General features: G+C 41.1%; 1 long non-coding RNA gene across 1 annotated transcript in view; it reads left to right on the top strand.

The window, feature by feature from the left end:
- The first annotated feature begins 1288 nt into the window (after positions 1 to 1288).
- The window catches only part of LOC130709036 (uncharacterized), a 60914-nt gene continuing 40556 nt past the window's right edge, over positions 1289 to 21646 (top strand). Inside the window, exon 1 of the long non-coding RNA XR_009009457.1 lies at positions 1289 to 1501. This is a non-coding gene — a long non-coding RNA (uncharacterized LOC130709036). The remainder of the gene's footprint in view (positions 1502 to 21646) is intronic.

Genomic DNA, 21646 nt, shown 5'->3' with positions numbered 1-21646 from the left:
CCCATCTCCCAATTCATCCCACCTCCCTCTTCCCCCCCACCCCGGTATCCATACCATCTCTACATCTGTGTCCCTAGTGGTTTTAAGCACAAGGAGACAAACCTGTATGCTTTTCCAAAATGGTTTGGAAAGCCCAGGACAGGGCTGATTAGGGGGAGCTTGGCCCTGTGATGCATGCCTTCCCCTTACACAGCTGGCCCTAACATTTGCAGTGCTTGAGATTAAGTGGTTGTGTGAGAACTTCCCTTTGTGATAACTAAACTGTTTCTCTGCCCAGATCTTATTTCATGAGCAAAGTTCCTATTTTTGGACATCTTCTTTATAAATATCTTGAATTCAAGGGTCTCTTAAGAGTTTCCAGGTATTTAGCAGAATCTCAGGGATCCAGTCAGTGGCAGGTGGGTTAACTATTAGAACTGTTTAAGTAGTTAGGGTTCTGAAATGGAATGAGCTGGGTGCCTCAGGAGGTGGTGAGTTAGCGCTTCATGATAGAAGAAGTTAAAGCAGAGGCCGGTGAGTGTTCTATGGATAAGATAGAAATGTCTCATGGGCACAGGTGGCAGGTAGTCCCTGAGATGGCCCCCAGTGACCCCACCTCCTGGTATGCATGCCATGTGTAATCCCCCCTTCCTAAGTGTGGGTTAGACCTAGTGAATTTCTTCTACTAAATAGAAAAAATGATGGGGTATTACTTCTGATGCAGGCATACCTCGTTTTACTGCTCTTTGCTTTATTGCATTTTTTACAAATTGAAGGTTTATGGCAATCCTTCATCAAACAAGTCTATTGGTGCCCATTTTTCAAAAGCATTTGCTTACTTCATGTTTCTGTGTCACATTGGTAATTCTCACAATATTTCAAACCTTTTCATTATTATTTGTTACAGTGATCTGTGATCAGTGATCTTGGATATTACTACTATGACTCACTGAAGGCTTAACATTTTTTAGCAGTAGAGTATTTTTAAGTTAAGGTCTGTACATTTTTTAGGCACAATGCTATTGCACACATACTAGACTACAATATAGTGTAAGCATAACTTTTATATGTACTGGGAAACCAAAAAAATTTGTGTGACTCACTTTATTGCAACATTCCCTTTATTTCTGTGGTCTGGATCTGAATCCACAATAGCTTCAAGGTCTGCCTGTATTACTTTGCAGAAGACCACGACTTGTGTTTTGTTCATACTCCCTCTCTTGCCGTCTCCTTTGCTTGCTTGATGAAGTCAGCCACTGTATTGTGCGCTGGCATATGGAGAGGCAAGGAACAGAGTAAGACCTCTGGCCAACAGCTCATGGGGAACTGAGGGCTCAGTCCAACAGCCCAGGAGGAAATGCCTTCTGCCAACAATCTCCTGAGTGCGCTTAGGACATATTCTTCCCCAGTCAAGCCTTCCGTTGACTGCAGCCCCTGCCAACACTGGGATTGCAGCCTGCGAGAGACGCTGAAAGCAGAAGACCCACGTAAGCTGCACCTGGATTCCTGACCTACAGAAACTGTGAGATGATAAACGTTGCTGTTTCAAGCCATGGAGTTTGGGAGTAATTTGTTAAGTAGCAGTAGATAACTAATCCGGCATGTTGAGTAATTGACCTCTGATATCCCTCCCGGACCTATAGGATTTTACGAGTTTTCAGGGGTTAAAAAAATGAGACTCAGAGGTATTGACTGTATTGATATCTAAGCTGTGCTTTTTTTTTCTCTCTCCTCTTTTCTTATTAAGCCCAATAAATAGTTGTGCTTATCTGTTGGGATTCACTTTTCCTTGTATTCAGGCTTGTCAGCTGGCTGAAACCTTATTATGCCGGCCAGAGAAAGTGAAGTAATTCAGGCAAGAGTCTTTGGAAATCCTAGGAAGTCCAGCAGGAAAAGGAAGATACCATCTGGTAGCTAATGCAGTGTGCCTTGCATGTAAAGTAAGAGTGATCACAGCTCAAATAAGCAGTCCTGAGGTGTCATTGATTGCTCTGGGTCTGAGCAGTGCTTTCTAATCTAACCTATTATTTTCACCTTTAGCACCAGGGCCCATCAGCGCTGGCACTGAATGGTTCCTTTAGTCATCCATTCAAAGAGCTGCCACAATTGCTTTCTGCATAGATATATTTGTGACCTAAATTCTACTGGTTCAATAAGAGAATTACAGTGCTTTACTGTGACTTGAGGAAGCCCCGTCAAGGTTTTGACACTACAGTTCAGAAGATCTATTACTCTGCCAGACCAGCCCACTGAGTTAATGTTTTATATTAAGATTTCTAGTCTTTATTCCTAGAAACAGTGGCAAGTGTCATGCTAATGCTTGATGTTGTTGAAAGAAATGAAAGATTTAGTTTGAAATTTAGGTGATTTAAATAAAAGAAAAATCTCAGCATGGTGAACCAAATTCACCCCCTTTCTCCACCAGGCACATGGGTGGACTTCACCATGCTTGAGCAGTGGTGTATTTTAAACCAACAAAATGGTCTAGAAGACAGACCCTAAGGAGTTCAATCGTGTGAAAAATCGTCCTGTGCTCTCAGCATATCAAGTACTTAGAATCCATTAGGAGCAAGCACAACTGCCTGTTTATGCTTCTAAGTACTGTTCTGATTGTAAATTGTGACTAGCAATTTATCTTGGGGTGGCGGTGGCACAAGAACAGGAGACGCTGAGGGGGATGTGATGTGATGCTTGGGGGAGTGCACTTGTCACCTTTAATGTCTTGTCCCAGTGGCCTGGTGTCATGGACTATTTCAGCCTTTGAGTGTGTGCCCAGCATGGTGGTTCTTATATTCCACTTTAAATAAAGCTTCCACTTGCAAAGATTTTCACAAAATAGGTTATTATATGCCTCCTGTAACATACCAAAAATGATAGCTTTAAGGGTATAGCTGAGGGAACAGAAACCCAGAGGTTAAATCTTTTTAAAAAAAAAAAAAATTGTGATAAAATACATATAATGCAAAATTGAAAATCGTGATTAAATACATAGAACCAAAAAGTTGACTATTGTAGCCATCTTAAAGTGTGCAATTGAGTCACATTTATATTTCATATAAATGGAATCATATAATATGTGGCCTTTTGTGTCTGCCTCTATCGGTATTTCATTCCTTTTTACGGTTGAATAATATTCCATTGTATGGATGTACCACACTTCGTTTATCCATTCATCAGTTGATGGACACAGATTAAATGCTTTTAACATTAATTAACAGCAACATTAACTAAAACTATGTTAAGTATCTACAACCAATTAATAGATGACAGTATTAGTAATAATGACCATTTAGGACTAAACAAAAATGGAGTTCTTTTCTTAGACAGCAGATCACAGGAATGGGCTCCTTTTCCTGAAAGCAAGATTCAGGATTTATCTCTTAAAATGCTGAGACAGAAACATACTTGAAAGATGTGATTATCTTGAAAATGGATCTTCTGAATGCCATAGGATGTTTTTATTGGTTCTGGCATTGGCAAGCTGGGGAATTACCATGGGGAAAACTTGGTCCCAGTAGCATGACAGTGGAAAACTTTTGGGAAGGTTCTAGGAGGAGGGTCCAGGAACTCTCTCTTAGGTTATGTGTGTGTGTAGGCTCTGTTCCACTGCCTTTCTGGCTAGAGTTTTATCGATGTTCATGAATGATTCTGCCTCAGGCATGCAAATGATCTTCCCCTATCAGAGACATTCTTGGGTTTGGGGTTTCCGTTACTCGAGGGTCTGACCGTTACCCCCAGTATGACTGGCACTGTTGAGCCTGGAAAATGGGATGGCATATAGGATGGGAGAACCCACAGCCAGAGAGCCTGGCAGTAGGTCTGAGATGGAGAGGTTGGGTTGGTGTAGGTAGAAGCCTCTCTAACCCATGTTCCCATGAGGACAAGCACTATTCTGGTGTGTAATCATAAACCTTGTGTTTAAAAAATGAGCTGACTGGGAAACTTCTGAGGGTAGGTAGACCTCACAGACAAGAGGGATGGGAACACATTTTGTTCTATAGTTCACACAAATGTCGGTTTTAATCAAGTCAGCCTTGTGCATTCAGAGACTCACACCAGAGTCATCTTTCAAGATATTTCTCAAACTCCGGCAGTTGCATCAGAGGAGAAAAAAAAAGCCAGCTTCTTAAATTGGGGAATTGGGAACAGAGGTGTCAGTAATTGCGTGATTCTTTATACCTCCTATAGATTTTATAAAAAATCATGTGTATCTTTTGATTTTGAAACACATGCCTAAAGTGTTCTGCACACACCGAGCAGTTACAATTAAAATGGATAATACATGCTTTTACTTTTAGAAAAATAGCCCATGCCCTTAATTAGATGACCGTGTGCACTGCACGGCATCTGTTTGCGTGGTGCTTGCCAGAAAGTCTAACGAGCAACGTTGAATACTAATGTCCTGTGTTGCCCACTGCTGCAGATCCCAGATGTGGGCTGCCACTTCCACTCCAGTTTCTAGGACTGGCATTTCTCCCTGGCCCATCTCTGCAGTTATTAGGACAAGGTCCCAAATTGGCTCGTGTCTGCAAGTGAACATTGTATGAATCAAAGTCAAAGTGATTCACAAACTGAGAACATGATCTACCGACCTGTGCAGGATGGCTTCTGAGGGAAGCTGCACTGTCTTTCTAGAAGTGTGTTATCGGAGTGCCTTGGTCACGGTAATGCAGCACATCCTGGAGTAAATGCACATGATTAAATATGACTATAAGTGGAAAAGGAAACTGACATAGAATCTGGAACACGTTAAGCGCTCAATTCATGACCCTTCATTCTGAAAGCATCGGCACAAGGCTAAGTCAGGGGACCTAGACTATTTTCCAGGTGGAAAGGGTATAAACGACTGAAGCGTATGCCGGTCTTTTGGGCACAACCTGCCAGACATTTGTATATTTCTTTGAGACATGACCAGAAAAGTTTAGTCTGATACCATGTGGATTCTGCACACCTCTCATGGGGAAGCTTCTGGATGAAGGCATTGAATTTGGTGAGACACTTTAGAGTGCAGCTCTTCATATAGAAAACTTAAATCCTTTCCAACCTCTCTCCTGAGTGGGCGTCCCATCTATGTTTGAACATCTTCACTAGCAGGATCTCACTGCTCTAATTTCTGAAAATGAAACATTTGCCCTATTTGTACTTTATGCACAGGAAACTCACCAGCTGCCATTATTCCTCATAATACTCCACCAGAGTGATTGCATGATGGATCAGTTGCATTGATTGCAAATCGTGGGAGGAAGGTTGCCCATAAGTTTCTTAGCACTTGTATTAGTTTCCTAGGGCTACGGTAACAAAGTACCGCAAAGTAGGTAGCTTAAGACAACAGAAACGTATACTCTCACAGTTCTAGAGGCTAGACATCTGAAATCAAGGTGTCAGCAGGACTATACTCTCTCTGAAGGCTCTAGAGCAGGACTCTTCCCTGCTTCTTGTTGACCCTGGTGTTTCTTGGCTTGTAGATGCATCACTTCAATCTCTACCTCCTTCCAAGACTTCATGTGTCTATTAGCCTGTGTCTCTCCTCGTCTTCTTTCAAGGACACCAGTCATACTGGGTGAAGGGCCCATGCTACCCCAGTATGACTTCATCCATACCTAACTGATTACATCTGCAATGACTCTATTTTCAAAGAAGATCACCTTCTGAGGTACTGGGGGTTAGGATTTCAACATATCTTGTGGGAGGACACAATTCAATCCATGACACCACTCAATCTTTTTCCATGTTCAAGAAAGGAACTCAGCCCTGATGAATTATTAGACAGAAGATGTCTCAAGAATTGTTAAAGACTAGGGAGCTATGAGGCTATCACCTGGACCTCTTATCCCTGGTGGTATTACAGAAGGTTTTGCACAAAGAGACAACATTGCTGATTAAATGATTGCTTGCTGAGTGTTATGACTTTATTCCCTATTAGATTTAATCCATATTAGATGTTCTTTTGTTCAATTTGAGTAACAATGCTGCTGTGTTTGTCAACCTTTTCAAACCCATATAATTCTTTCTTACTTTATCCTCTGTGTATCCCCAACAGCTAAACCAATTTTATTGAGCTTTGCTTTTGGAGTTTTTGTGCATAAACATTTGATCAATTAAGTGTGTTTTGCCAACTACACGTCTGGTCTTTGTATTCTGATGCCACCTTCCTAGAGGGAGCATGCTTCTCCGCTCCCCCTTGAGAATTGCTGCAGTAATATAAGTGGCTGTCATTAGGATGGGGTGAGCGCAGAGCTTGCTGAAGAGCTGTTCATACCCCTTTTCTGTACCTCAGTACAACATTCCATCATGTCTGAGGACAGGTGCTTCTCTACATGATTAGTTAAGGTTTCTGCTTTGTGAGAGATGATCAGGGTGGGAGAAGGAGGGGGAGTTAGGCACGAAAAAGGGGTGAAAAGAGGGGAAGACCACCTTGGTCATCAGGATTATATGAATGACTCTGGAGGTGCCCAAGATGAGAGACATCAATCACTTCCACATCCATGTTGCCTGAATTATTTGCCAGGCATTTCTGTGGTAGGATTCCTGGTCTCCAGGTGGAGTGGAAAGAGATAGTCCCAAATGAGGTTGGAATAAGGATACTGGTAAGTGAGAGGGTCTAGTGACAGGCGCTCATGCATTCATTGGATGGTTGACTCAGAAGCTTTAGGGTAACACTGATTATAGTATATCCCCCTTCCTTGTTGGTGAAATAAAAGAAAACGCTACTTCCAGTTAACTACAGGCTTATCAGTTATCATCAACACCATTTACCTACCTTTCTTAATGAGGCTAAATGGTTAGTTTTTGATAACAACTTTGTGAATTAATGAGTCAAATCTGTGGTTTTGGGAACAGTTAACACCAGTGAGGGAAAATGTGAAAACAAATTGCTTATTACTGTGATAGTGGCAAAGTTTTGTCAACTCCTGGGAACATCTGCTTCCTTTGAGAGGGCCCTGCCCACACAATTCTCAGCTCTACACATGGATGTGGTTCGCCCATTGTTGGAGAGTCGGGTGTCTCCCTCTTTCAGTGACTTGGCTCTAAGGAGAAGGAAAGAGAAGAGAAGGGATGAGTGAGGCAGTAAGACTAGGAGAGCTGGGATGTACTTTTCTCTTCTCCTTTGGGGATTCCATTTAAATCCTGCAGAGAAAGCATTACCCAAACCCTTAGCGTTCCTGGAAGAACGGAGAAAGTTTGCACCAGGAAAATTTGCTACATACTTAACTCGCTTTCTATTCTTGGAAGCAATGCACAGCAGGGCAGATGTGGTGGGCAACCTAGTACAGCAGAAGCTGCAAAGCCTCAGAATGGCTTCCTCCCCTTTCCATTACATTGCTTGTGACTGCAACTCCTTTTACTTGTGTGATGAGCAATTGAGAGCCCACTGGTGTTTCTCATCTACTAGGAGAAAAAGTGTGCTAGACAGAACTATGAAATCAGGATTTATCTGCTGCATTAAAATATAGGAACCAACTTGTCAAATTCTCTGAGAGCTAATGAGAGTAAAATTATCATAATGTGTTCTCCAAATAAAAAAATTATACATATATAGTAAAAAAGCAAGAAATGTTTATTGTAGAATATTTAGAACATGCAGAAAAGCTCTAAAAAGAAAATAAAAACTGATTTTAATCGTACCACCTAGTGATAACCATTGGCATTTTGACATGTATTGTTCATGAAGACACACACACTCCCAATTTGGATTATATTATTCATACTGTTCAGTGTTTCCCCTTAACGATATTGTTAATGTTTTCCTAAGGTGTTAATTGCTCCTCTAAAGCTGATTTTAAGTGACCAAATAATATTTCATTGCGTGGTTGTGACATAATTTATCTAACTAACCTTCTAATTACTGGACGTTTAGCTTGTCTCCAGTTTTTCACTATGATAAGTGATGGTACAATAAGCATCCTTGTATGAAAGTGTTAGCGCAAATCCTTTCCAGATAATTGCTTTGTTATGTTCTCTTCTGTATTTTTGCTGTTTTTTCGATACATATATATCCACTTAGCAATAGCAAGTTTAACTTGTACTTATGTATTATATTAAGGAAGCTCTTATTTGCTCCCGTTCACGAAGCAAGTGTATTTTCTATTTTAAAAGCACTTCTTAAATAGTTAGAATAAACTTAAAAAAACATTAGATTCAACTACAAGCACACTGGAGCACTGGGCTGTGAATTGGTCTGCTCAGAGTGCCGTAACAAAATAGCATAGAGTGAGTGGCTTAAACAACAGATAATTAGTTAGAAGTTTAAGATCGAGGTTCTGGTTGATTCACATTCTGGTGAGGGTCTTCCTGGCTTTGCAGATGGCCACCTTCTCTCTAGGTCCTCGCATGGCCTCTTCTCGCTAAGCACACGCTTATGGATAGAGTGAACTCTCTGGTGGCTCTTCTTATAAGAACACTAATCCTGTTGGATCAGGGCTCCACTCTTATGACCTCATTTAACCTTAATTACTTCCTTAGAGACCCCATTTCCAAATACAGCCACACTGGGGGTTAAGGCTTTAACATGATGAATTTGGGGGGAGACGCAAACATTCAGTCCATAGCATTCAGTGCTCTGCCCGCCAGGACCACTGGGGTTGGTGGTATCACTCCCACACTCTTCAGGGTGGCCTGCCCCTTCCCTCCCACCACGGCTCTCTGCTGGAAGAGTCCACACAGTTCTCTTTGGTGGCCGTCTGGCCCAGTGAAACTGAAGAGGGGGCCCACTCCTCTGAAACTCAGGGGGAAGCAGTCTTGCCCCTGAGCCTGTGTGATGGGAGTGGCAGCCCTGATGATCTCTGAATAGCCTTTGAGGTCAGTCTTCCTTTTTCTTGAATGATAACGCATGTTAACAGCCTTCCTTCATTTTGTCCCATTTTCTCTGTTTCATTGGGTCCCAGCTGGCAGTGTTTCTGCAGGTATAATCCCATCTCTGATGCTAGCTTCTGTGGAGTTGGCTGATTAAATCCATGGTTCACACCCATCCTCATGGCCTTCTCAAATGGTAGTTCAGCCACACCCTCAGTGTCTTCAGAACATGCTTCTTCATTTTTTTTGCAATATGGATAGGTTGAGAATTTTCCAATTCTTCAAGCTCCGATTCCTTTCTGCTTAGCAATTCCTTCAATTTATCTCTCTCCTCTTGCATTTTACTATGGGTGAGAAGGAGAAACCAAGATGCTGCTTCCACACTTGGCTTAGAAATCTCCTCAGCTCAATATCCAATTTTATCACTTGCACGTTCTACCTTCCATGAAACACTAGAACACAGTTCAGCCAAGTTCTTTGTCACTTTGTAACAAGGACTGCCTTTCCTCCAGTTTCCAGTAACCTTTCTCCTTTCTGTCTGAGGTCTCACCAGAATGGCATTGAATGTCCATATTTCTACCAACATTGTTTGTGATGATATATGTATCCTTTAGGAATATGTAGGCTTTCTCTTTTCTTCCCTTTTCTTCCCTTCATAGCAATCTAAGCTTTTCCTAACATGCACCTCAAAACTCTTGCATCCTTTACCCATTACCCAGTTTCAAAGCTAATTCTGCATTTTTAGGTATTTGTTACAGTGCCACCCACTTCTTGGTACCAAAATCTGTATTAGTCTTCTTGGGCTGCCATAAGGAAATGTCATAGATTGGGTGGTTTAAACAACACAAATTCGTTTTCTCACAGTTCTGGAGATCAAGGTTCCAGCTGATTGAGTTTCTGGTGAGGACTTTCTTGCTGGCACAGATACTTGCCTTCTCTATGTCCTCACATGGACTTTACTCAGTATGTACGGTGAGGGTGTGGGGGTAGAGTGAGTGCACTAATAAGTGCTATGGTTTCTCTTCTTATAGGGATACTAATCCTATTGAATCAAGGCCCCACCGTTATGACTGTATTTAACCTTAATTATTTCTTTAGAGACCCCATCTCCAATTATAGTCATCTGGGGTTAGGGTTTCAACATATGAATGTTTTAGAGGGACACAAACATTCAGTCCATAACAGACTGAGATTTCTGTGTGTGTGTGTGCTTTTGGTGTCATTTTTTTTTTTTTACATCTTTATTGGAGTATAATTGCTTTACAGTGGTGTGTTAGTTTCTGCTATATAACAAAGTGAATCAGTTATACATATACATATATCCCCATATCTCTTCCCTCTTGCGTCTCCCTCCCTCCCACCCTCCCTATCCCACCCGTCTAGATGGTCACAAAGCACTGAGCTGATCTCCCTGTGCTATGCGGCTGCTTCCCACTAGCTATCTGTTTTACATTTGGTAGTGTATATATGTCCATGGCACTCTCTCACTTAGTCCCAACTTACCCTTCCCCCTCCCCGTATCCTCAAGTCCATTCTCTAGTAGGTCTGCGTCTTTATTGCCGTCTTCCCCCTAGGTTCTTCTGACCATTTTTTTGGTTTGTTTTTTAGATTCCATATATATGTGTTAGCATACAGTATTTGTTTTTCTCTTTCTTACTTACTTCACTCTGTATGACAGACTCTAGGTCCATCCACCTCACTACAAAAAACTCAATTTCGTTTCTTTTTATGGCTGAGTAATATTCCATTGTATATATGTGCCACATCTTCTTTATCCATTCATCTGTGATGGACACTTAGGTTGCTTCCATGTCCTGGCTATTGTAAAGGGTGCTGCAGTGAACATTGTGGAACATGACTCGTTTTGATTTATGGTTTTCTCAGGGTATATGCCCAGTAGTGGGATTGCTGGGTCATATGGTAGTTCTATCTGTAGTTTTTTAAGGAACCTCCATACTGTTCTCCATAGTGGCTGTATCAATTTACATTCCCACCAACAGTGCAAGAGGGTTCCCTTTTCTCCACACCCTCTCCAGAATTTATTGTTTGTAGATTTTTTTTTTCTGTAGATTTTTTGATGATGGCCATTCTGACTGGTGTGAGATGATATCTCATTGTAGTTTTGATTTGTATTTCTCTAATGATTAATGATGTTGAGCATTTTTTCATGTGTTTGTTGGCAATCTGTATATCTTCTTTGGAGAAATGTCTATTTAGGTCTTCTGCCCATTTTTGGATTGGGTTGTTTGTTTTTTTGATATTGAGCTGCATGAGCTGCTTGTAAATTTTGGAGATTAATCCTTTGTCAGTTGCTTCATTTGCAAATATTTTCTCCCATTCTGAGGGTTGTCTTTGGTCTTGTTTATGTTTTCCTTTGCTGTGCAAAAGCTTTTAAGTTTCATTAGGTCCCATTTGTTTATTTTTGTTTTTGTTTCCATTTCTCTAGGAAGTGGGTCAAAAAGGATCTTGCTCTGATCTATGTCATAGAGTGTTCTCCCTATGTTTTCCTCTAAGAGTTTGATACTGGCTGGCCTGACATTTAGGTCTTTAATCCATTTTGAGTTTATTTTTGTGTATGGTTTAGGGAGTGTTCTAATTTCATTCTTTTACATGTAGCTGTCCAGTTTTCCCAGCACCACTTATTGAAGAGGCTGTCTTTTCTCCATTGTATATTCTTGCCTCCTTTATCAAAGATAAGATGACCATATGTGTGTGGGTTTATCTCTGGGCTTTCTATCCTGTTCCATTGATCTATATTTCTGTTTTTGTGCCAGTACCATACTGTCATGATTACTGTAACTTTGTAGTATAATCTGAAGTCAGGGAGCCTGATTCCTCCAGCTCCGTTTTTCTTTCTCAAGATTGCTTTGGCTATTCGGGGTCTTTTGTGTTTCCATACAAACTGTGAATTTTTTTGTTCTAGTTCTGTGAAAAATACCAGTGGTAGTTTGATAGGATTGCATTGAATCTGTAGATTGCTTTGGGTAGTATAGTCATTTTCACAATGTCGATTCTTCCAGTCCAAGAACATGGAATATCTCTCCATCTATTTGCATCATCTTTAATTTCTTTCATCAGTGTCTTATAATTTTCTGCATACAGGTCTTTTGTCTCCTTAGGTAAGTTTATTCCTAGGTATTTTATTCTTTTTGTTGCAATGGTAAATGGGAGTGTTTTCTTAATTTCACTTTCAGATTTTTCATCGTTAGTGTATAGGAATGCAAGAGATTTCTGTGCATTAATTTTGTATCCTGCTACTTTACCAAATTAATTGATTAGCTCTAGTAGTTTTCTGGTAGCACCTTTAGGATTCTCTATGTATAGTATCATGTCATCTGCAAACAGTGACAGCTTTACTTCTTTTCTGATTTGGATTCCTTTTATTCCTTTTTCTTCTCTGCTTGCTGTGGCTAAAACTTTCAATGAATAGTAGTGGTGAGAGTGGGCAAACTTGTCTTGTTCCTTATCTTAGTGGAAATGGTTTCAGTTTTTCCCCATTGAGGACAATGTTGGCTGTGGGTTTGTCATATATGGCCTTTATTATGTTGAGGTAAGTTCCCTCTATGCCTATTTTCTGGAGGGTTTTTATCATAAATGGGTGTTGAATTTTGTCAAAAGCTTTCTCTGCATCTATTGAGATGATCATATGGTTTTTGTCCTTCAATTTGTTAATATGGTGTATCACATTGATTGATTTGCGTATATTGAAGAATCCTTGCATTCCTGAGATAAACCCCACTTGATCATGGTCTATGATCCTTTTAATGTGCTGTTGGATTCTGTTTGCTAGTATTTTGCTGAGGATATTTGCATCTATGTTCATCAGTGATATTGGCCTGTAGTTTTCTTTCTTTGTGACATCTTTGTCTGGTTTTGGTATCAGGGTGATGGTGGCCTCGTAGAATGAGTTTGGGATTGTTCCTCCCTCTGCTGTATTTTCGAAGAGTTTGAGAAGGATAGGTGTTAGCTCTTCTCTAAATGTTTGATGGAATTTGCCTGTGAAGCCATCTGGTCCTGGGCTTTTGTTTCTTGGAAGGCTTTTAATCACAGTTTGAATTTCAGTGCTTGTGATTGGTCTGTTTATATTTTCTATTTCTTCCTGGTTCAGTCTCGGAAGGTTGTGCTTTTCTAAGAATTTGTCCATTTCTTCCAGGTTGTCCATTTTATTGGCATATAGTTGCTTGTAGTAATCTCTCATGATCCTTTGTATTTCTGCAGTGTTAGTTGTTACTTCTCCTTTTTCATTTCTAATTCTATTGATTTGAGTCTTCTCCCTTTTTTTCTTGATGAGTCTGGCTAATGGTTTATCAATTTTGTTTATCTTCTCAAAGAACCAGATTTTAGTTTTATTGATCTCTGCTATCGTTTCCTTCATTTCTTTTTCATTTATTTCTGATCTGGTCTTTATGATTTCTTTCCTTCTGCTAACTTTGGGATTTTTTTGTTCTTCTTTCTCTAATTGCTTTAGGTGTAAGGTTAGGTTGTTTATTTGAGATGTTTCTTGTTTCTTAAGGTAGGATTGTATTGCTATTAACTTCCCTCTTAGAACTGCTTTTGCTGCATCCCATAGGTTTTGGGTCGTCTTGTTTTCATTGTCATTTGTTTCTAGGTATTTTTTGATTTCCTCTTTGATTTCTTCAGTGATCTCTTGGTTATTATGTAGTGTATTGTTTAGCCTCCATGTGTTTGTATTTCTTACACATTTTTTCCTGTAATTGATATCTAGTCTCACAGCGTTGTGATCGGAAAAGATACTTGATACGATTTCAATTTTCTTAAATTTACCAAGGCTTGATGTGTGGCCCAAGATATGACCTATCCTGGAGAATGTTCCATGAGCACTTGAAAAGAATGTGTATTCTGTTGTTTTTGGATGGAATGTCCTATAAATATCAATTAGGTCCATCTTGTTTAATGTATCATTTAAAGCTTGTGTTTCCTTATTTATTTTCATTTTGGATGATCTGTCCATTGGTGAAAGTGGGGTGTTAAAGTCCCCTACTCTGATTGTGTTACTATCGATTTCCCCTTTTATGGCTGTTAGCATTTGCCTTATGTATTGAGGTGCTCCTATGTTGGGTGCATAAATATTTACAATTGTTATATCTTCTTCTTGGACTGATCCCTTGATCATTATGTAGTGTCCTTCTTTGTCTCTTGTAGTAGTCTTTGTTTTAAAGTCTATTTTGTCTCATATGAGAATTGCTACTCCAGCTTTCTTTTGATTTCCATTTGCATGGAATATCTTTTTCCACCCCCTCACTTTCAGTCTGTATGTGTCCCTAGGTCTGAAGTGGGTCTCTTGTAGACAGCATATATATGGGTCTTGTTTTTGTATCCATTCAGCCAGTCTGTGTCTTTTGGTTGGAGCATGTATTCCATTTACACTTAAGGTAATTATCTATATGTATGTTCCTATTACCATTTTCTTAATTGTTTTGGGTTTGTTATTGTCAGTCTTTTCCTTCTCTTGTGTTTCCTGCCTAGAGAAGTTCCTTTAGCATTTGTTATAAAGCTGGTTTGGTGGTGCTGAAGTCTCTTAGCTGTTGCTTCTCTCTAAAGGTTTTAATTTCTCCATCAAATCTGAATGAGATCCTTGCTGGGTTGAGTAATCTTGGTTGTAGGTTTTTCCCCTTCATCACTTTAAGTATGTCCTGCCACTCCCTTGTGGCTTGCATAGTTTCTGCTGAAAGTTCAGTTGTTAACCTTATGGGGTTCCCTTGTGTGTTATTTGTTGTTTTTCCCTTGCTGCTTTTAATATGTTTTCTTTGAATTTAATCTTTGATAGTTTGATTAATATGTGTCTTGGCGTGTTCCTCCTTGGGTTTATCCTGTATGGGACTCTGTGCTTCCTGGACTTGATTAACTATTTCCTTTCCCATATTAGGGAAGTTTTCAACTATAATCTCTCCACATATTTTCTCAGTCCCTTTTTCTCTTCTTCTGGGACCCCTATAATTCAAATGTTGGTGTGTTTAATGTTGTCCCAGAGGTCTCTGAGACTGTTCTCAATTCTTTTCATTCTTTTTTTCTTTATTCTGCTCTGCAGTAGTTATTTCCACTATTTTATCTTCCAGGTCACTTATCTATTCTTCTGCCTCAGTTATTCTGGTATTGATCCCTTCTAGAGAATTTTTAGTTTCATTTATTGTGTTGTTCATCACTGTTTGTTTGCTCCTTAGTTCTTCTATATCCTTGTTAAACGTTTCTTGTATTTTCTCCATTCTATTTCCACGATTTTGGATCACCTTTACTATCATTATTCTGAATTCTTTTTCAGGTAGACTGCCTATTTCCTCTTCATTTGTTTGGTCTGGTGGGTTTTTACCTTGCTCCTTCATCTGCTGTGTGTTTCTCTGTCTTCTCATTTTGCTTAACTTACTCTGTTTGGGGGTCTCCTTTTCACAGGCTGCAGGTTCGTAGTTCCCTTTGTTTTTGGTGTCTTCCTCCAGTGGCTAAGGTTCGTTCAGTGGGCTCTGTAGGCTTCCTAGTGGAGGGGCCTAGTGCCTGTGTTCTGGTGGATGAGGGTGGATCTTGTCTTTCTGGTGGGCAGGTCCACGTCTGGTTGTGTGTTTTGGGGTGTCTGTGACCTTATTATGATTTTAGGCAGCCTCTCTGCTCATTGGTGGGGTTATATTCCTGTCTTACTAGTTGTTTGGCACAGGGTGTCCAGCACTATAACTTGCTGGTCATTGAGTGGAGCTGGGTCTTGGCGTTGAGATGGAGATGTCTGGGAGATTTTTGCCGTTTGGTATTACGTGGAGCTGGGAGGTCTCTTGTGGACCAGTGTCCTGAACTTGGCTCTCCCACCTCAGAGGCACATCCCTGGTGTCTGGGTGGAGCACCAAGAGCCTGTCCTCCACACGGCTCAGAATAAAAGGGAGAAAAAAAGAAAGAATGAAAAAGATAAAATAAAATGAAATAACATAAAATAAAGTTATTAAAATAAAAGATAATTATTAAAAAAATTTTTTAAGTAATAAAAAAACAAAAGAAGAGAGCAACCAAACGAAAAAACAAATCCACCAATGGTAACAAGCGCTAAAAACTATACTAAAAAAAAGAAAATTAAAAAAAAACAACGGACAGACAGCACCCTAGGACAAATGGTAAAAGCAAAGCTATACAGTCAAAATGACACACAGAAGCATACACATACACACTCACAGAAAGAGAAAAAGGGAATAATATATATATATATCATTGCTCCCAAAGTTCACCTCCTCAATTTGGGATGATTTGTTGTCTATTCAGGTATTCCACAGATGCAGGTACATCAAGTTGATTGTGGAGATTTAATCCACTGCTCCTGAGGCTGCTGGGGGAGATTTCCCTTTCTCTTCTTTGTTCACACAGCTCCTGGGGTTCAGCTTTGGATTTGGCTCTGCCTCTGCGTGTAGGTTGCCTGAAGGCATCTGTTCTTCACTCAGACAGGACGGGGTTAAAGGAGCAGCTGCTTCGGGGGCTCTGGCTCACTCAGGCCGGGGCGGGGGGTGGAGGGAGTGGTGCGGATGCGGGGTGAGTCTGCGGCGGCAGATGCCAGCGTGACGTTGCATCAGCCTGAGGCGCCATGCGTTCTCCCGGGGAAGTTGTCCCTGGATCACGGGACCCTGACAGTGGCGGGCTGCACAGGCTCCCAGAAGGGGCGGTGTGGAGAGTGCCCTGGGTTCGCACACAGGCTTCTTGGTGGCTGCAGAAGCAGCCTTAGCGTCTTATGCCTGTCTCTGGGGTCCGCGCTGATAGTCGCGGCTCACACCCATCTCTGGAGCTCCTTTAAGCGGTGCTCTTAATCCCCTCGCCTCGTGCACCCCGCAACAATGGTTTCTTGCCTCTTAGGCAGGTCCAGACCTTTTCCCGGACTCCCTCCCAGCTAGCCATGGCACACTAGCCCCCTTCAGGCTGTGTTCACGCCGCCAACCCCAGTCCTCTCCCTGGGATCCGACCGAAGCCCGAGCCTCAGCTCCCAGCCCCGCCCGCCCTGGCGGGGGAGCAGACAAGCCTCTCGGGCTGGTGAGTGCTGAGTGCTGCTCGGCACTGATCCTCTGTGCGGGAATCTCTCCGCTTTGCCCTCCGCACCCCTGTGGCTGCGCTCTCCTCCGTGGCTCCGAAGCTTCCCTCCTCCGCCACCCACAGTCTCCGCCCGCGAAGGGGTTTCCTAGTGTGTGGAAGCTTTTCCTCCTTCACGGCTCCCTCCCACTGGTGCAGGTCCCATCCCTATTCTTTTACCTCTGTTATTTCTTTTTTCTTTTGCCCTACCCAGGTACGTGGGGAGTTTCCTGCCTTTTGGGAGGTCTGAGGTCTTCTGCCAGCGTTCAGTAGGTGTTCTGTAGGAGCTGTTCCACATGTAGATGTTTTTCTGATGTATTTGTGGGGAGGAAGGTGATCTCCACGTCTTACTCTTCCGCCTTCTTGAAGCTCCTCCCAGACTGAGATTTTGAAACTTAAATACAAGTCCCTATCTTTGTATAGCACTTTTTATCTTTCTAAAGCACTTTTATGTATGTTATCCCATTTCATCTGAAATAAGTTCTATAATCTTTGTTTTCCTCAGGTTACCTTCTGTAAAAATTAATTTTTTTCAAAATAATACCTGGATAGTTTTCAAAGTCAAATAATGATAATAAAAGCCTTATAACAACAGTTAAATAGCCCCTCTCTACCGACCTGTTACCACCCCCCCCCCACCCCTACCTTTCTAGGTCCAGAGTTTCAAAGGTAACCATGTTAATGAATTTTGACATGTTCCTTCATATTTCTAAATACTGTGCCTATGTATTAATTATCTATCACTGCATAATAAGTTGCCACAAACTTAGTGACTTAACGTAGCATACTTTTCTTCACTCATTATTTCTGCAGGTCAGGATTCCAGCACAGCTTCACTGTGTCCTTTGCACAGGGTCTCAAAAACTGTAACCAAGATGTCAGCTGAGCTGTATTCCATTCTCGAGCTCAGAATCCACTTCTAAGATCATGGGCTTATTGGCTGAATTCAGTTCCTTAAAATTGTAGGACTGAAGTCCCTGTGTTGCTGGCTATTGGCTGTGGCCTGCTCTCAGCTTCTTAGGGCTACCTGATATTCTTCGCCATCTGGCCCTCTCACTGCTTTCAGCAGAAAATCTCTGTTTAAAGACCTTTATCTGATTAACTCAAGTGCACCAAGTATAATCTCCTTTTGTTCACCTTGAAATCAACCGACTTGGGACCTTTGCCATATTCTACTGGCCAAAAGCAAGTCACAGTTTCTGCCCACACTTAAAGGATGGGGAATATACAAGGACATGACACTTTGGGGCCACCTTAGAGTATATCTGCCACAACCTATAAACCTGTATGGGATTCATCAATTTTAAGTATTCCTGAATTCCTTATTTGATACATAGTATTTTAGGTCTTATACCTCCCTTCCCCTCTCAATTTAGTTATATCACTTAAAAAATTAAATCCATGTCTGAAGCTTTTCTTATTATGTTATGTAAATTTGTGGTGGACATTTGTCATATTGTGTAACTGCAAAGTCTCCTTTGAACACTGTTGCCGTTTTTGAGAGATTATCTGCCTAATGAGTTCACCCTTGAATTCCTCCCTTATCATTTAGCTTCTAATGTTGCCATTGAGACTGAATTGTCCAAACTTCAAATGTGGAAGCCCTAACCCTCACTGTGATTATGTTTGGAGATATGGCTCTTAGGAGGTAATTAAGTTTAAATAAGGTCATAGAGGTGAGGTCCTAATCCGATAGAATCAGTGGCCTAATAAAAAGAGAGAGAGAGATTTCTGTTGTTTAAGCCTCCCAGTCTGTGGGGTTTTGTTATGGCGGCCCAAGCCGACTGACAAAGTGCCCAGTGCTGCTCTGACTCCTGCTTCCTTGTATGTAACCTTGGTTTCTTCTCTAGAGGTGTTTAGGGTCTGTTGTTTCTAATGTTCTGAAATATGATAATGCATCTTGATGTGAGTCATTAAATTCACTTAGTGGAAATTTTCAACTTGAAGATTCAGCTTCATTTATTTCAGTTTTGGAATTTTTCTCTTGTATTATTATATCTCCCTCATATTTTCTCTGCTCTTTCTGGAATTTCTATTGTCTGGGTATTGGACATTCTTGTCTAACCCTTAATTTTCTTGCCTTTTTCCTCCTATTCTCCATTTTTATCATTTTTTTTAAATTTTTTTTTTTTAATTTTTTTTTAAATTAATTAATTTATTTTTGGCTGTGTTGGGTCTTCGTTTCTGTGCGAGGGCTTTCTCCAGCTGTGGCAAGCGGGGGCCACTCTTCATCGCGGTGCGTGGACCTTTCACTGTCGCGGCCTCTCTTGTTGCGGAGCACAGGCTCCAGACGCGCAGGCTCAGTAGTTGTGGTTCACGGGCTTAGTTGCTCCGCGGCATGTGGGATCTTTCCAGACCGGGGCTCGAACCCGTGTCCCCTGCATTGGCAGGCAGATTCTTAACCACTGCGCCACCAGGGAAGCCCCATTTTTATCATTTTTTAAAAGTCTGCTTTATCTTCCAGTTGCATTTTTAAGTTTGTAAGTTTGGCTCTCATATTTTTAGCTTCCAGGAGCTCTTAAATGCTTCTTCTTCTTTTTCTTAAATACATCTTATTCCTGTTTCATAAATGTAATATCTTGAAATTTTCTTTGGCTTTCTGTTGTTTTTATTTCCTCTGAGTTTTTTTTGGGGGGGGCAGTTATTTGTTTATAACCATTTTGGAGGTTTTCCTCAATAAAGGCCAAGAGGAGACCAGGGTCAACTTGTTTCCCATACAGAATTCCGAACAATGTCCCTGTATTTATATCCTGTCTCTTACATATCTCCTTCCGGCTGCAGCTGTCTCCAGTGAGCTTTCGTGGGTTTCTGAGATGCAGAATAGCTTATTAGCATTGTCATCCCTGCTAACGCTTCAGTTTGACTCCTCCCTCCTCTGCAAAGTATTTACCATTCCTTCATTTTCTTTCTGTCTTTATTTATTTTTATTTATTTATTTATGTGGCCGTGTCAGGTCTTAGTTCCTGCACGCAGGATCTCCGTTGAGGCAGGCGGGACCTTTCGTTGTGGCGCATGGGCTTCTCTGTAGTTGTGGCGTGCAGGTTTTCTCTTCTCTAGTTGTGGCGCGCAGGTTCCAGAGCGCATGGGCTCTGTAGTTTGTGGCACACAGGCTCTCTAGTTGAGGCACGCGAGCTCAGTAGTGGTGGCGCGCAGGCTTAGTTGCCCTGCGGCATGTGAGATCTTTAGTTCCCTAACCAGGGATCAAACCTGCGTCCCCTGCATTGGAAGGCGGAGTCTTTACCACTGGACCACCAAAGAAGTCCCTCTTTCTGTCTTTATATGTTGTTGTTTCCATTATAATTATCTTCTGGTTTCATTAAACATAAACTTTGTGTTTCCACATCTTTGTTGTTTTAGGGTGGTTTGAGGGATTATTTTCAAGAGAAGGGGGCCACAAACATGTTTACTCTACCATCTAGATCCAAAAGCACTCCAGACCATTTTAGAATGTTTTTCTAGTTCTCTGGTAGGAGGGCCAGAGCTTTTGAGCCCCTTTTCAAGATAATAGAGTTTAAAGCCAGGAGAGGGACTTTGTGTGTCTCACAGCAGATCAATGGATGTAGAAGAAAACTGGAAAATCTCAAATCCCAATGAGGATTTTTCTGAAATGCAGAAAATGGATAAACGGTCTATTTGAATTATGGAATTTCCTGTTTGATAATGCCCGTTGCTTGTAACTGGTTGGTCAAAATTAGATTTCACAGAAACATTATGTTTTGATTACAATGTTAGAATTCTACAGCAAGACATGCAATATGATTTGAAGTCCTCAAACTCCCTAACTGTCAGACTGAATTTTTGTAAGCCGTACTTGTTCACCCTTTAGAAAAACAGAAAACTTGGCAATGCTCTTCTGGCCAGAATGAAGCAGAGTGGCAATAACCATGTCAGATTTAAACTGGGGAATGGTAAAATACTGCCACTTTCTTCAAAATAATCAAGGTGAAGGCTAACATTCCCCAGTGACCAGGGAGAAAGATCTGGGGCTTGGCTTTCGGCTTCTTGAGGGTTCAAACTGGTGTTCTGGTTCCTGCTCTCAAGGTTATTGAAGGAATAATATTTTTAAAAAGGCTTAGTCATTTCATGTTTGTTATTTACTGAACTCCAAACAGTCTATATGGTTTGCATTAACAAGACTTCTGCAAATTGTGTGGAAGGGATTTAAAATAGTTCTTTGACTTATAAGAAAATGAGCCCACAAATCCTGGCTCCTCAGAGTTCCTTGTGGGAGCCCTGGTGTAAAATGATCTTTTACATGCCTGGTTGGAACTATGAGTCCAATAACATCTGCATTTTAAAAAATAAACATTTTGCATGTCTAACTGAAATTTTCTTTTTCAGCTTTTTTTTTAGTACTAAGTAGATTGATTTGTTGTATATGCATTCTAGTATGCAGAGAAAATTGTCAACAGATTTAAAATACATATTTGAGGAGACTCTGTGGTGGTGACTGTATCGCTAGTTTGGAGTCAGGGCTCTCCACTTTTTTTCCCCAAACATTGTTGTGTGTTAAAGGAAAGTTCTCAGCTTACAGGTGCTTATGGCCAAGACAGTGTTTTCCTACAGGCAGGACCCTCCCACGTGACTTTAGGCTCTCAGAAAATGTCCCTACCTCTCCAAATAGTTTAGGACAATATCACCCTGCTAAAGTCTCTTATTCTACATCTATAGATCCATTCTACACTTCAGCACCTTTGGGAGAAGTAACACATTTCCAAAGGCACAAATGTGCCAGACCCGATAGTGAATCTGCTTGTTAGCATGGACGTGACGGAGAGGAGAAGCTGGAAATGCCCATAAAACAGAAGGAAAGGGCTTGGTTAAAAGG

Source organism: Balaenoptera acutorostrata, chromosome 10 (assembly GCF_949987535.1).
Source record: "Balaenoptera acutorostrata chromosome 10, mBalAcu1.1, whole genome shotgun sequence".
Classification (NCBI taxonomy): Eukaryota; Metazoa; Chordata; class Mammalia; order Artiodactyla; family Balaenopteridae; genus Balaenoptera; species Balaenoptera acutorostrata.
The sequence above is the reverse complement of the archived record's forward strand: the minus strand, read 5'-3'. Positions and strand labels throughout refer to the sequence as shown.